A 14,373-nucleotide genomic window follows, 5' to 3' on the forward strand; every position below is an offset into this window, starting at 1 on the left:
ATCTTCGACCCTCTGGGGCTGAGACAAGTACTCTCTTCTCTATATTCTCATAGAACTTTCTAGTACTTCCATGAGTGGGGATAATATACATGACTTGCCTCATAAGATTATTATGAAAATTAAATGGAACACTTTATGTGAAGTGTTTAAAACTGTTCCTAGCTCGATAAAAGTTAGCTGTTTTTATTAATAGTCCTTCAATTATGTATCACCTATCATTCATTGAGCAAATATATATTTATTGAAGACCTACTCTGCTATATATAGGAAGTACAGTTGTAAAATATGGTTAGCTTTAAGTCAGAGGCCTCCTGTAATTTTTTAAAGTTTTTCTTTTTAGAACTAATATATTTTTTTAAAAATTCGTTGTTTGTAACCAAAATTCCTAAAAGTGTAGTATTCATATTTGAATGATAGATATGGTCAACTCCAAAGTGAGGTCCAATTTTTTTCTTATTTAACTTTTAATTTTTTAAATTAATTTTTTGGCTGCGTTGGGTCTTTGTTGCTGCACGCGGGCTTTCTCTAGTTGTGGCGAGCGGGGGCTACTCTTTGTTGTGGTGCGCGGGCTTCTCCTGGCGGTGGCTTCTTTTGCTGCGGACTGCGGGCTCTAGGTGTGCAGGTTCAGTAGTTGTGGCTCGCAGACTCTAGAGTGCAGGCTCAGTAGTTATGGCATACGGGCTTAGTTGCTCCCTGGCATGTGGAATCTTTCTGGACCAGGGATTGAACCCGTGTCCCCTGCATTGGCCAGTAGATTTCTTAACCACTGCGCCACCAGGGAAGTCTCCGTATTTAACTTTTTTTAAGTAGCTGACACAAAAGGATATATGGAACATGTTTATCATGTTTTTGCTTTTGTTTTAATTTGTACATCTACTTATATATAAAAATGTATTTAATTCTGTTTCTAACCTTTATAAAATTGGAATCATGGGGATTATGCTAAATCGTACTAAGATTCATCCATGTTGTTTTGGGTAGCTGCAGTACATTCATTTCCAGTTTTGTCTGATGTACCAGAATTTATTCATTTTATTTTGATGGCTGTTTAGGAGTCCAGTTGTTTTGCCTTTACAGTGTTGCGGTGAACATTATAACGTGTGTCTCTTGGTGCATACATATGAAGAGGTTTCTCCAGCAATGGAATTGCTGGATAATAGGATATGCAAATGATGAGCCCTATAAGAGAATGTCACATTGTTTACCAAAGTAGTGAATTGATTTATACTCCACCAGTGACATATGAGTTCCCACTGAGCCATATCCTTTCCAACATTTAAGGTTCTCATACTTCTACATTTTTTTTGCCAATTAAGTTTGCATAAAATGATATCCTAGTATAGTCTTATCTTTCACTTTTTTTTTTTTTTTGTGCAGTACGCGGGCCTCTCACTGTTGTGGCCTCTCCCGTTGCGGAGCATAGGCTCCAGATGCGCAGGCTCAGCGGCCATGGCTCACGGGCCCAGCCGCTCCGCGGCATGTTGGATCTTCCTGGACCGGGGCACGAACCCGTGTCCCCTGCATCGGCAGGCGGACTCTCAACCACTGCGCCACCAGGGAAGCCCCACTTTTTTAACTAACTTAATTCTCTCTGCTTTTATTTCTTTCATATCTCAAAAGTAAATAACTTTTTTTTTTGTTCTGATTACAAAATTGACTTATGGATATACATTTTTCAACAAATATTATGTGCCAAAGTATGCTTCAAGGTCCTAAGGGGAGATACAGCATTGAAACAGAAGGGACAAGCCCCTCCCTTCATGGAGCTCCCATTTCTAGTGTGGAAGATTAACAGTATTCAAAGAAAAAAGAAGATAATTTTTAATTTAAGATACTGATAAAGTGCCATGAACACAATAAGACAGTAAAATACTAGTGATTTGTGGGGATGGGACTGCTCTAGATTGGATGATCAAGGAATGCCATTCTGAGGAAATAAATCATATGTGAGCTGTATCTAAGTAATGAGAGAGGGACAGCCCTGCAGAGACAGACTTAGCCATGTGAAGATAGGTTAAGAGTATAGGTTAAGAGTATTTCAGGTGGCGGGAGCAGCAAGTCCTAAGGCCGTGAGGTGGGGAACTCTGGTGAAATTTAAAGAATAAGAGAGCGGAATTTACCCTCGATGTAGCCATCTGGAGATGACATGTTAATATATTTTGTTGCATATTCCTCCACACATTTCTCTATGTATTTTTGGTATATCTTCCCATCTTCTGGTAAATTAAATGATAGACTCTCTTTTTTTAAATTGAAGTAAAGTTGATTTACAATATTGTGTTAATTTCAGGAGTACAGCATAGTGATTCAGTTATTTTTTTCTGTGATTATATTCCATTATAGATTAGTACAACATACCTAATATAATTCCCTGTGCTGTACAGTAAATCCTTGTCGCTTTCTGTTTTTTACTTTTTTGTGTCTTTCAATAATATTCATATATATTTCTTGATTCATCAAGAATAAAATTTATTTGTTCACTGTATTAAATGTGAGGAAATGATCATACTTAATATTTCTTCTCATTCTCCTACTTATTTAGCTTTAAAGGTTCAAATATTAACTGTTAGTCCTTTCATGCCACAAATTCCAAATCAAAAGCGTGTTCTCTTTTTTCATTAGTTGGTTGGCTGGATGATATCTTCAGATACATTTTTGAGAAGAAGTGTACATAGCTGGTGTATTTCTTGACTCTTTGCATATTTGAGAACATTTTTCTGTTGCCTTCAAATGTGATCAACAGTCTGGATAAAGAATTCCCATCAATATTCTGTAAGTTTTGTACCTACTGGCATGTGATGTAGCTAAGAAGGAGACCAAAGCCAGCTTTCCCCCCACACCCCTCCTTTATACATAAATTTACTTTTGTCTGTACTTTTATATGATTTATTTTCAATCCTTAAAGTTCACTACCTTAACTAGGAATTATGTTCCTGTTTGCCGTTTTTTTTCTTTTTCCCTTGGTATGAGATGAACCTGTGATGTAGTTACACACACAAAAGGAAGTTAGAACCGTTAGAGTTCCTGTCCAATCCTTGGAGCACTTCTTAGCCAGATTGAAGGAGTAGGTTCTGCTTCTAAGGCTCAAGAGTAGGGAGATGGAAAAATCTCTGCCATTAGAAGGGTCTCCTGGCTTCCTGGAGGGCTATGAGAAGTATTGAGAATTATTTTGAAGCCAACTAGGCTTATTGGGAAAGAGTACTGTGATTGGTTAGTGAAGTCTGCCTCAGGTGAGGGAGAATATAGTACTACCTAATATGCCAGGTAACTGACATCCCTGCTCTCCGTAAGAGCTATCTTAGATTGTCTTCATAAGAAAATTAAGGACATTTTTGGAGACCAGTGAGGGCCCTTTAAACCCAATGATGCCAGCCAAAGGCAGCAGAAACCCCAAGGCTGCTAAGACTCCAGACTCCAGAGAGCTCTGGTGCTGCTCTCACTATTTTACTTAGCTCAGAAGCTATAGATAACCTTCTATGGCCAACAGCATGATGTCCAAACCCCTCCTTAGCCTATCAAGGCCTTCATGTTCCTTCATGCTCTCTTTGACAGATCCTGTGGTGCAGTTACCCCAAACTAATTTTTATTCCCTGTACATTTCTATAATCTGTTCTTAGCACTTGTCTACTTTGCCATGGTATACGAAATGCACTTAAAGAATTAGAATGTGCAAGTTGAAAGAAACATTAGATATCCTATCAGTGCCTCACAGTCCTGGGTATACATCAGAGTCACTTGGAGAATCCCTAGAGGTTTTTTTTTGCGGTACGCGGGCCTCTCACTGTTGTGGCCTCTCCCGCTGCAGAGCACAGGCTTCAGACGCGCAGGCTCAGCGGCCATGGCTCACGGGCCCAGCCGCTCCGCGGCATGTGGGATCTTCCCGGTCCGGGGCACGAACCTGTGTCCCCTGCATTGGCAGGCGGACTCTCAACCACTGCGCCACTAGGGAAGCCCCCTAGAGTTTTTTTACTTTAAGAGGTCTGGGGAACAGATTTGGCATGTGTATTTTTATTTTTCAAATTTTATTTCTGTATACTATGCTTTAGTTTTGGTCATATGTATGTTTGTAATAGTGCAGTATTGAATAGTTTTTATTATTTGCTGTTTGTTACACTTTTCTATGTTGCTACAGTATCCATAATTATTGTCAGAAAGGCTGCATAATAATTTGAGTTATTTACCCGTTTCTTGATTGTTGGTAAGTTGTTTCCTAGATTTTACTTTTATAAATGACTCTACTGTGACTATCTTCTTGCATATAGCTTATGTTTGTTTTGTTTTTTTTTAATGAACAATACTGGACATTTTACATAAGAATAACCTGAAGCCTAGAGAGGTAAGTGGCTTACTTCGTGTGCACAGTTAAGGAGGAGTAAAGCTTGAACCTGATCTTCCGATTCCTGGTGCAACACGCCTTCCACCACCCATACTTTTTACACCTTGTCCTTCATATCCTTTCTCTGTACAACCAGATCCTATCCATCTGACAAAAATTTGTGTAAATATCACTTGCTTCACAAAGCCATTCCTTGTTTACCCACTTGGAAGAAATTTGTCTTCTTGAATGTCCTTAATTATCTACAGTTCTTTTTTCCTTTTTCACTTTTGACCTTATATGATAATTATGCTCTTTATGTCTTATCTCCCTTACCAGAGGCAATATGCATAATGGATAGGATTTGGGGCTCTGGAACAGATTGGAGTTCTAATTACAGCACCAGATCCTAGCTCTGGGAACTTGGGCAAGTTACTCAACCTCTAAGCCTGAGTTTTCTCACATTTAAAATGGAATTAAGTGAAATACTAATATAAAACACCTATTACAATATCTGGCACACAGCACATAATTTATTTTAATTTTTGTGTTAATAATATGCTTTTATTAACAATGTAACTCATGGTAAGCTCCTTGAGAACCAGATCTAGTGCTTAATACAGGGTTTGGGTCCATAGTATGGATTCCATAAATATTTGATGAATAAACAGTAACATTAATATTTAAGGTATGTCACCTCCCTAAATACTTAAAAGAAGCCCTGGGTAAATGTTTAATATGACACTGCTATTACCCTTCCAGGCAATAATTCAAACTCACCTTACCAGTAGCCATTCTGACTAGCTAGTACCTTGTCCATAGTGCTTAACCACTCAGAACTCAGCACCTTCGATTATGTCTGTTTTAATTGGGCATTTCTGGTCTAGATACAACCTTTGTGAGGCCAACTCATGAAAATTTTATTTTCCGGCACTGGTGGGAAGAAACCTTTATTTAAAAGTTGAGCTTATTACATATGGATTTGTTTTTGTAATTTAGTGATCAATCTCTTAGTTTTACTTGACCAAGAAATTTGGATCTGAAGTAGATTTTTTTTTGCAGTCTTTAGAAAAAGTTAATAGTACTGTTGAGTCTGGGGTACATTGTTTTAAAGTTTTACTATTGACAGCTAGGAGAAAAGGGAATGAACTTGTCTTTAATAATACCTTGAATTTATATTCATATCTCTTTCTGTATGCAAATTGCTTCTTTCTTGAGTTAGGCAGGTTCCTATAGTTTGCTGTTTGTGAATTAATGTCCACTTATAATACTAAAAAGTAGAACTAGAGCACAGCATTAAAATATCTAAAGTTTAATTTCATGGATCTTCATCCATGTTGGTGATAGGTCTCATGCTCTGAATGTATGGACTTAACACGTATGGCTCCTTGTCTAACCTGGGTCTTTTATCTCCACTGCTGGAGCCACTCAGTCTCAACCACAAACCCAGCTAAACCTCAGGCTTGGGACTGACTTCCTCCCTGCCCTCATTTGTTGAACTCATTCTGACTTTAGTGTGTTTTAGTATCAGAGCATTGTCTTATTTCCACCTTCTCTGCCGTATTCCAGTTTTCAGAACTTGACCCTCTTTCTTGACCTACCTGACACCTAGTTCACTGGGGACTGCTTTGCTCTCACCACTGCTGTGAGCCCCAGCCCATGATGCTTCCCGATCTGCTGCCCATCTTCTTGTGTGTTTCTTAATGAGTTGCTAAACTGCCCCAGTTTCCATGTATAACAAAGGACAGAGCAGACCAGAGACACATAGATGAAGCAAACTAAATTGATATTTGTGCACCTCCTGCCCCACAAAGGACTGGCTCCACTGCGCTACTGCAGGGGAATAGCTTCTATTTCATCTCTGATGAGACATTTCTACCAAGTATTGTATCACTCTTTTCTAACAAGTTCATTAGATATGATTAAGTATTTGTTTCACTTCTTCCTTTATGGTTCCAGTGAATCCATAGACCATTTTAGGATGTGGGCAAACAACTGGTTGAAATGTGAAGCTTTTTCCAGTTCCCGTGATAAGCATTTGGCTCTTTCTCCTCTTTGCATCCATAACTCCACTTTTTATTTGCCTCTGTTATAGTAAAGAGAGTAAATGTTAAAATTGTTAAAGCTTTTTTTTGGCTTACAAAGTACATTATTATTTTTTAAAATGTATAAGTAAGTTATTACCTCTGATTGAGATATTAAAGTGAGTTCATGCTTCTACACAATTCCCCTGCCTCACACACTTAACAATAACAGGTAAAATGGTTAAGATAAAAGCAGATATATTTATGTGACTAAAAATAGAAGAGAAAGCCCTCATGGTGAGTGGGAACTCGGGCTCTGGGTCTAGAACCAGGGTGGCCAAGACCATGACCTCTGTTCGTAAAAATCTTTTTGAGAGCTCCATGACCGAGGCAAAAGAGCTAGGAATAGTGATCAAAGCCAGGGCCTGGGATGGGTGTCAGTTTGTGAAAGCAGGCTGGGAAAACTGTTGACTTTCGGCCTGGGACTGCTGCTTTATAAAAAACTGGGCCCAATGAGAGTAAATGAGAAAAACATGGCTTTTGGGTCTTTTAAAACCAAAAACAGACAAGTAGCCTTGTCTCGGTTGACTCGGTAGCTAGATCTGTGATTTAAGGGTATCAAAGTAGGCTCAAAACACTATTTAAGACCTAGTTCTTGGACTTCCCTGGTGGCGCAGTGGTTAAGAATCCACCTGCCAATTCAGGGGACATGAGTTCGAGCCCTGCTCTGGGTAGATCCCATATGCTGGGGAGCAACTAAGCCCGTGCGCCACAACTACTGAGCCTGCACTCTGGATCCCACAGGCCAGAACTACTGAAGCCTGCGTGCCTAGAGCCCGTGCTCCGCAAGAAGAGAAGCCACGTCAGTGAGAAGCCCGCGCACCGCAATGAAGAGTAGCCCCCGCTCGGCTCAACTAGAGAAATCCCGTGCACAGCAACGAAGACGCAACACAGCAAAAAAAAAAAAAAAAAAAAAAAGACACCATATACAAAGGGCCACCAATTACGATGGCAGCTGACTTCTCATCAGCAACAATAGAGGCCAGGAAACAATGTCTCAAATACTGAGGGCGTATATATTGACCTAGAACTTTATCCACAGCTAAAATAACATTCAAGAATGACTGTAAGTTAGAAACATTTTTAGACATGAGTTTAGTACAGAACCTCACTTAAGAATTATTAAAAGAGGGCTTCCCTGGTGGTGCGATGGTTAAGAATCCACCTGCCAGTGCAGGGGACACAGGTTTGAGCCCTGCTCCAGGAAGATCCCACGTGCCACGGAGCAACTAAATCCGTGCGCCACAACTACCGAGCCTGTGTGCCACAACTACTGAAGCCTGTGCACCTAGAGCCCGTGCTCTGCAGCAAGAGAAGCCACCACAATGAGAAGCCTGCACACTGCAACGAAGAGTAGTCCCCGCTCGCTGCAACTAGAGAAAGCCCGCACGCAGCAACGAAGACTCAACACAGCCAAAAATAAATTTATTTTAAAAAATTATTAAAGGATACATTTCTGCAAGGAGAAAAGTGAATCCAGAGAGAAGATGTGGGAGTAAAGAAGCAAAGGCAGGGCTTCCCTGGTGGCGCAGTGGTTGAGAGTCCGCCTGCCAATGCAGGGAACACGGGTTCGTGCCCCGGTCCGGGAAGATCCCACATGCTGCGGAGCGACTGGGCCCGTGAGCTGTGGCTGCTGAGCCTGTGCTCCGTAACGGGAGAGGCCGCAACAGTGAGAGGCCCGCGTACTGCAAAAAAAAAAAAAAGAAGCAAAGGCAGTTTCTGCAATAGGAGAGGTGGTGGCTAAAAAAATAGAAAATGATTTGACAAGTCAGTACATTTAAATCAGTTATTGACTGCAAAGTAGACACTTTTTTTGTGATAAAAAAGCTGAAATAAACCAACAGTTCCTGAATGTGTTGGTCTTAGGATCCCTTTATACTCTTAAAAATTATTGTAGGCCCAAAGAGCTTTTGTTACATGAGTTATATCAACTGATATTTGCCATATTAGAAATTAAAACTAATATTTAAAAAATACTATTTCATTTGCAAATAATAAACCTACTACATGTTAACATTTTTATGAAAAATATTTCCCAAGATAGAAATTTAATGAATGGCATTGTACATTTTTGCCAGTGTCTTTAATGTGTGGCTTAGAAGACAACTGGGTTCTTATATATGAATCAGGTATTCATTTTCATGTATATATTATTATAGATGAATCACATTATTCATAAATTCTTATTTCTGAATTGAAATACCTGTAGAAAATTCAGCCTCACACAGACATGTAGTTGGAGAAGGGAATATATTAATAGCCTTTTTTCTTGACAGCTTAAATTTTTTTCTTTTCCTTGAAGTGACAAGAGCACTTCATTTTCAAGGAAATGTCTGTCACATACCCACGTCTGCAGAACCATGGTTTGTCTGTCAGTCGTTCTTCAAATAAAAATGATGTTCTGTGAAAAAAAAGTGGCTTGTTAAACTCAATCACACGAGTACTTCTCCAAGAGACAACCACTGTACTGTGTGCAGCAAAAGTGCTTTATGCATGTTTCCTATATCATCACCCAGATTTTAAAAAAGACATATTTGTGGGTCAAAATTGAATAAAATCAGTAATTTTTACTGCCTCATCAAGGGCACTCTTAAGCGTAATTGGCTTTTTTTTCTGTGAGTGCATGACAATGAAGAATACAATGACAGCTGGGACAGTTTGGTACCACTGCCCTGATTCATGTAAGGTGCCAGCTGTTTTACCCATCATTGCTTTCGTATCATCAGTGCAAATGTCAACAGAGTGGGGGAAAAGCAACATCTTAGTAATATTATAAAATAGCTTTAACCTTGCAGATTCTTGAATGGGTCTCGGGAAACACATTCGAAGAACAGCTGCTCTAATGAGAGAGGACCTCTTCACTAAGAACCTCTTTATGTTCAGGAGGAAGGCAAACATAGCTGAAGAATATTTAGAATAAAGGTAAAGTTAAGTGTGCCCTCTAAAAGTAAGAATAGGGACTTCCCTGGCAGTCCAGTGGTTAAGACTGTGCTCCTAATGCAGGGGACGCAGGTTCGATACTTGGTCAGGGCACTAGATTCAACATGCCACAACTAAGAGTTTGCATGCCACAGCCTAAAAAGGAAAAAAGAAAACAAAATAAGAGTAATTACTAAAAAAAAAAAATAATTACTGAAAGAAAAAGAAGGCATCTATAATTTCCAAACAAGCAGAGCTATAAAAGGGAATATAGAAATCTATCAATTCAATAGAAGGCAGGAGAAAAGAATCAGAAGGATAAATATATTGAAAACTATATAAAGTAGGGAAATAAATCCAGCTACATCAGTAGTCAAAAGTGTGAATCCTCTGTAAAAAATTAGTTTGTCATATTAGATTTTTAAAAATTCATTTATATGTTGCTTAAAAGAGACACAACTAAAACCTAATTTTTGAAAAGTGTTGAAAAGGAGAAAACAATTCAGGTAAATACTAAAAGGAAGCTTGTGCAGCATATTATTATTAGGCAAAATGACCTTTAAGGCAAAAACCATTAATTAGGATAAGAAGGGACAGTACCTAGTGGTAAAAGAAATCTAAGAAGATACTAAAGTAAAAAACTATGTACCTTCCAGTGTATTCGCCGACAACTGCAAGGAGAAATTGACAGACTCCCTGGTCGTGGTGGAAAATTATGGTGCAGCTCAATCAGAAATTAGTATAGCAGATTAAAGAAAAAAAATCAGCTTACAAAAAACAAAAGCATTCTTGTACATGCATTACAGTTAGTACATGTAATGGGAAGAAAACACTAGTAACAACCAACTCATTCTATGATGCTTTTTGCAAGATTACAACCTTAATATAAGGATGAGCAAGGGTGTTCAAGAAAGAACATTAGAAACCAATCTCAGGAGTAGAGAGAAAAGAAAAACAACATTCTCACAAATTTAGCAGTGTACTAAAATAATGCATAATGAGCAAAGAGGATGTATTTTAGAAAGGCAAGAATTTAAAAATTCTTTTAAAATATAAGTCATATTTATCACTCTTCTGCTCACAATTCTTCAGTGGCAAAATTAAAAGTTCTGCCTTGAGGGCTTTGCACCTGTGGTTCCTTCAGCCTACCATGGACTTTCTTTGATCTTCCCTCAAATGTCACTCCAGTGAGCCCTTCCCTGACTATCCTAGTTAAATTTCATTTTCTAGCTAGCACTCCTTACCCTCCTGCTCTGCTTTGTTTTTCTCCAGAGCACTTATGAGTTGTGCTGTATTTTATTTTATTGTTTATTATCTGTCTTCCCAAATAGAATTTAAGCTTCATGAGGGCAGGGGTTTTTGCCGGTCAGTTCCCTGCTTTTCCCAGAGTCTAAAACGGTGCCTGGCACATCACAGTCACTCAATAAATATTTGTTGAATGAATGAATGACTAGTTCAACATCAGAAAATCTACCAACAGGGTAAAAGAGAAAAATCATATGATAAGCTCATATGCAGAAGAATTTGATAAAATTATTCATTCACGATAAGAACTTAGCAAACAATAAATAGAAAAAAAGTCTTTAATTTGCTAATAATAAAAAATTTAGAGTTAATGGCATACTTGATGGTGAAACTTTAGGAATAGTTACATCAAAGACAGAGCCGAAAAAAAAAAAGACAGAGCCGAGACAAGAAGTTGCTGCTCTCACCTATTCAATTTTGTGCAAGGACAAGAAAAAGTACTAAGGGATATAAAATTGAAAAGTAAAAAAAAAGTTGTCCTAATTGTAAAGGAAGTCTACACTAAATGTTCAAGAGAATCTACAAACTATTAGAAAGTTCAGAGAGGTAACTGTTATATAAAGATTAGCATTCTTACAAGTAACAATTAGTATATATAATAGAAAAATGATCCAATTTATAATAGTGACTTAAAACATAAGCTTCTCAGAAATTAATGTAATGAAAGATGCAATGGAAAATTTTGCAAGATAGTATTAGGGAGCAAAAAAGTCCTGACGTCATGGAGATAGATTCATAGATGGAAAGATGTAATATCAGAAAAATATCAGTTCTCTCCAAATCTATAAATTAAACAGTATGCCTAATGATTTTCCCTGGAACTTGACAATAATCTAAGATTTATATGGGGGACTTCTCTGGTGGTCCTGTGGCTAAGACTCCACACTCACAATGCAGGGGCCCCGGGTTCGGTCCCTGGTCAGGGAACTAGATTCAACATGCCACAACTAAGAGTTTGCATGCCACAACTAAAGATTCCACATGCTGCAACTAAGACCTGATGCAGATAAATAAATAAAATATTTTTTAAATTAAAAAAAAATTGTGTGAAAAAGTAAAAAACCTGGAACATTAAGACAACTTTATTTTTTTTAATTTATTTATTTTCGGCTGAGTTGGGTCTTTGTTGCTGCTCTCGGGCTTTCTCTAGTTGTGGTGAGTGGGGGCTACTCTTCGTTGCAGTGCGCAGGCTTTGTTGCGGAGCATGGGCTCTAGGCACGCAGGCTCAGTAGTTGTGGCTCACGGGTTCTAGAGCGCAGGCTGAGTAGTTGTGGCACACGGGCTTAGTTGCTCCGTGGCATGTGGGCTCTTCCCAGACCAGTGCTCGAACCTGTGTCCCCTGCATTAGCAGGTGGATTCTTAACCACTGTGCCACCAGGGAAGTCTCTATTTCTAATTTTTTGATGGACCACCATACTGTTTCTACAGCAGCTGTACCAGCTTACATTCCCAGCAACAGTTCATATTTGTTGTTTCTGGGGTTTTTTTGATAGTGGCCATCCTAATGGGTATGAAGTGTTACAGGAGGTTTTTTTTTTTTTGCAGTACGCGGGCCTCTCACTGTTGTGTCCTCTCCCGTTGCGGAGCCCAGGCTCCGGACGCGCAGGCTCAGCGGCCATGGCTCAGGGGCCCAGCCGCTCCGCAGCATGTGGGATCTTCCCGGACCAGGGCACGAACCCGTGTCCCCTGCATCGGCAGGCGGACTCTCAACCACTGTGCCACCAGGGAAGCCCTCATAGTAGTTTTGATTTGCACTTCCCCAATGATTAGTGATGTTTAGTGTCTTATCATGTGCTTCTTGACTACTTGTAGATCTTCTTTGGAGAAATGTCTATTCAAGTCCTTCGTCCATTTTTGAATCAGGTTGGTTTTTTGTTGTCGTTGTTGCTGTTGAGTTTTAGGAATTCTGTATATAGCCTGAATATTAATCCCTTCTCAGATATATCATTTGCAAATATTTTTTCCCATTCTGTGGGTTGCCTTTTTACTCTTTTGATAGTATCTTTTGATGCACAAAAGTAAAAGAATTTTTATGAAGTCCAGTTTGTCTGTTTTTTCATATCCAAGAAATCATTGACAAATCCAATGTCATTTCCAAAGTACTTTTGCATATACTATTTCACTTGTGCCTCAAAGATACATAAAGGATGTTTATTTCAGTTCAGTGATCATTCATAGAGTAGGTTTTGTGCTAGGTTTTGTACTAGATCTTGGGGAACCAAAGATAAGACAAGAACTCTGACCACAGGTAACATCAACAGACAACATTGGAATATACAGTCAGAAATGTTTATATGAAAACAGTGATTAGGGGAGAGACAGATTGTTGGGAGGTGTTAATGATAGATAGTGATGGCACTCATACTCTGTTATATATTTTTTCTTTTTTTTTCCAACTTTATTGAGAGAAAAATAATCGATATGTAACATTGTGTAAGGTAAGGTGTACAATGTGTTGATTTGATATATTACATTTTTTGTTTCAAGGAAGAATTGGTGTTTTTTTTACACCATTTTGGAATTATATTTCATAATTTATATAGCTGATTTGATATACTTTTGAAAATTGTATTTTCCACAGTTATAATTTTTTTCCTCCAAAAAATCTGAGTGATATATTAGAACATTGAACCTAGGCCACCCTCCTTGATATTGTGTTTGTGGAAAGAGTGATTAATCTATGTGCATAATTTGGCCCCTTGCATCCAAAATGCAATTTTGTTTATTAGAAATATTTTAGATAATTAATGCTTTGTAGCTTTGTGGTGTTATTTTTATTTTATTTTTTAAAATTTATTTATTTTTGGCTGCATAGGGTCTTCGTTGCTGCGCGTGGGCTTTCTCTAGTTGCATCAAGCAGGGGCTACTCTTTGTTGTGGTGAGCGGGGGCTACTCGTTGTTGTGGTGTGCGGGCTTCTCATTGCAGTGGCTTCTCTTGTTGTGGAGCACGGGCTCTAGGTGCGCGGGCTTCAGTAGCTGTGGCTCGCTGGCTCTAGAGTGCAGGCTCAGTAGTTGTGGCACATGGGCTTAGTTGCTCTGCGGCATGTGGGATCTTCCTGGACCAGGGCTTGAACCCATGTCCCCTGCCTTGGCAGGCGGATTCCCAACCACTGCACCACCAGGGAAGCCCTTGTGTTGTTATTTTTAGATCTGAAAAAGATGGAGAGAAATAAAACATGGCAAATCTATTGCTTGAAGTAGATGAAAAGAGTCAAACTTCAGCAAAAACAAAAGCCCCTGAAATGAAGAACAGAAAATCTGTGATTATTATCATTATTAGCTCCGCAGGGATGTTGAAGTGATCAGCATATCAATAACATAATTAAGTAGAAAGGTATTTTTAAATTTTGAGAAAGAGAGAAACCATTCCTCTAGGGTATGTCTCTTTTTTTTTTTAAAATAAATTTATTTATTTATTTTTGGTTGTGTTGGGTCTTCGTTTCCGTGCGAGGGCTTTCTCTAGTTGCGGCGAGCAGGGGCCACTCTTCATCGCGGTGCGCGGGCCTTTCACTGTCGCGGCCTCTCTTGTTGAGGAGCACAGGCTCAGTAGTTGTGGCTCACGGGCCTAGTTGCTCCACGGCATGTGGGATCTTCCCAGACCAGGGATCGAACCTGTGTCCCCTGCATTGGCAGGCAGATTCTCAACCACTGCACCACCAGGGAAGCCCCTAGGGTATGTCTCTTACATACTCAGAAAAATTTGCGCTTTTTTTAGTTAGGCATCAGTGATGAATAAATAGTCCATTCATA

At 39.1% G+C, this 14,373-nt stretch overlaps 1 long non-coding RNA gene across 1 annotated transcript in view; it reads left to right on the plus strand.

Moving 5' to 3' along the window:
* LOC132511441 (uncharacterized) overlaps positions 1 to 14,373 on the plus strand; it is a 38,298-nt gene that overhangs the window by 14,988 nt on the left and 8,937 nt on the right. Inside the window, exons 2-3 of the long non-coding RNA XR_009537617.1 lie at positions 2,623 to 2,772; positions 4,316 to 4,336. This is a non-coding gene — a long non-coding RNA (uncharacterized LOC132511441). The remainder of the gene's footprint in view (positions 1 to 2,622; positions 2,773 to 4,315; positions 4,337 to 14,373) is intronic.

This window comes from Lagenorhynchus albirostris, chromosome 20 (assembly GCF_949774975.1).
Source record: "Lagenorhynchus albirostris chromosome 20, mLagAlb1.1, whole genome shotgun sequence".
NCBI lineage: Eukaryota > Metazoa > Chordata > Mammalia > Artiodactyla > Delphinidae > Lagenorhynchus > Lagenorhynchus albirostris.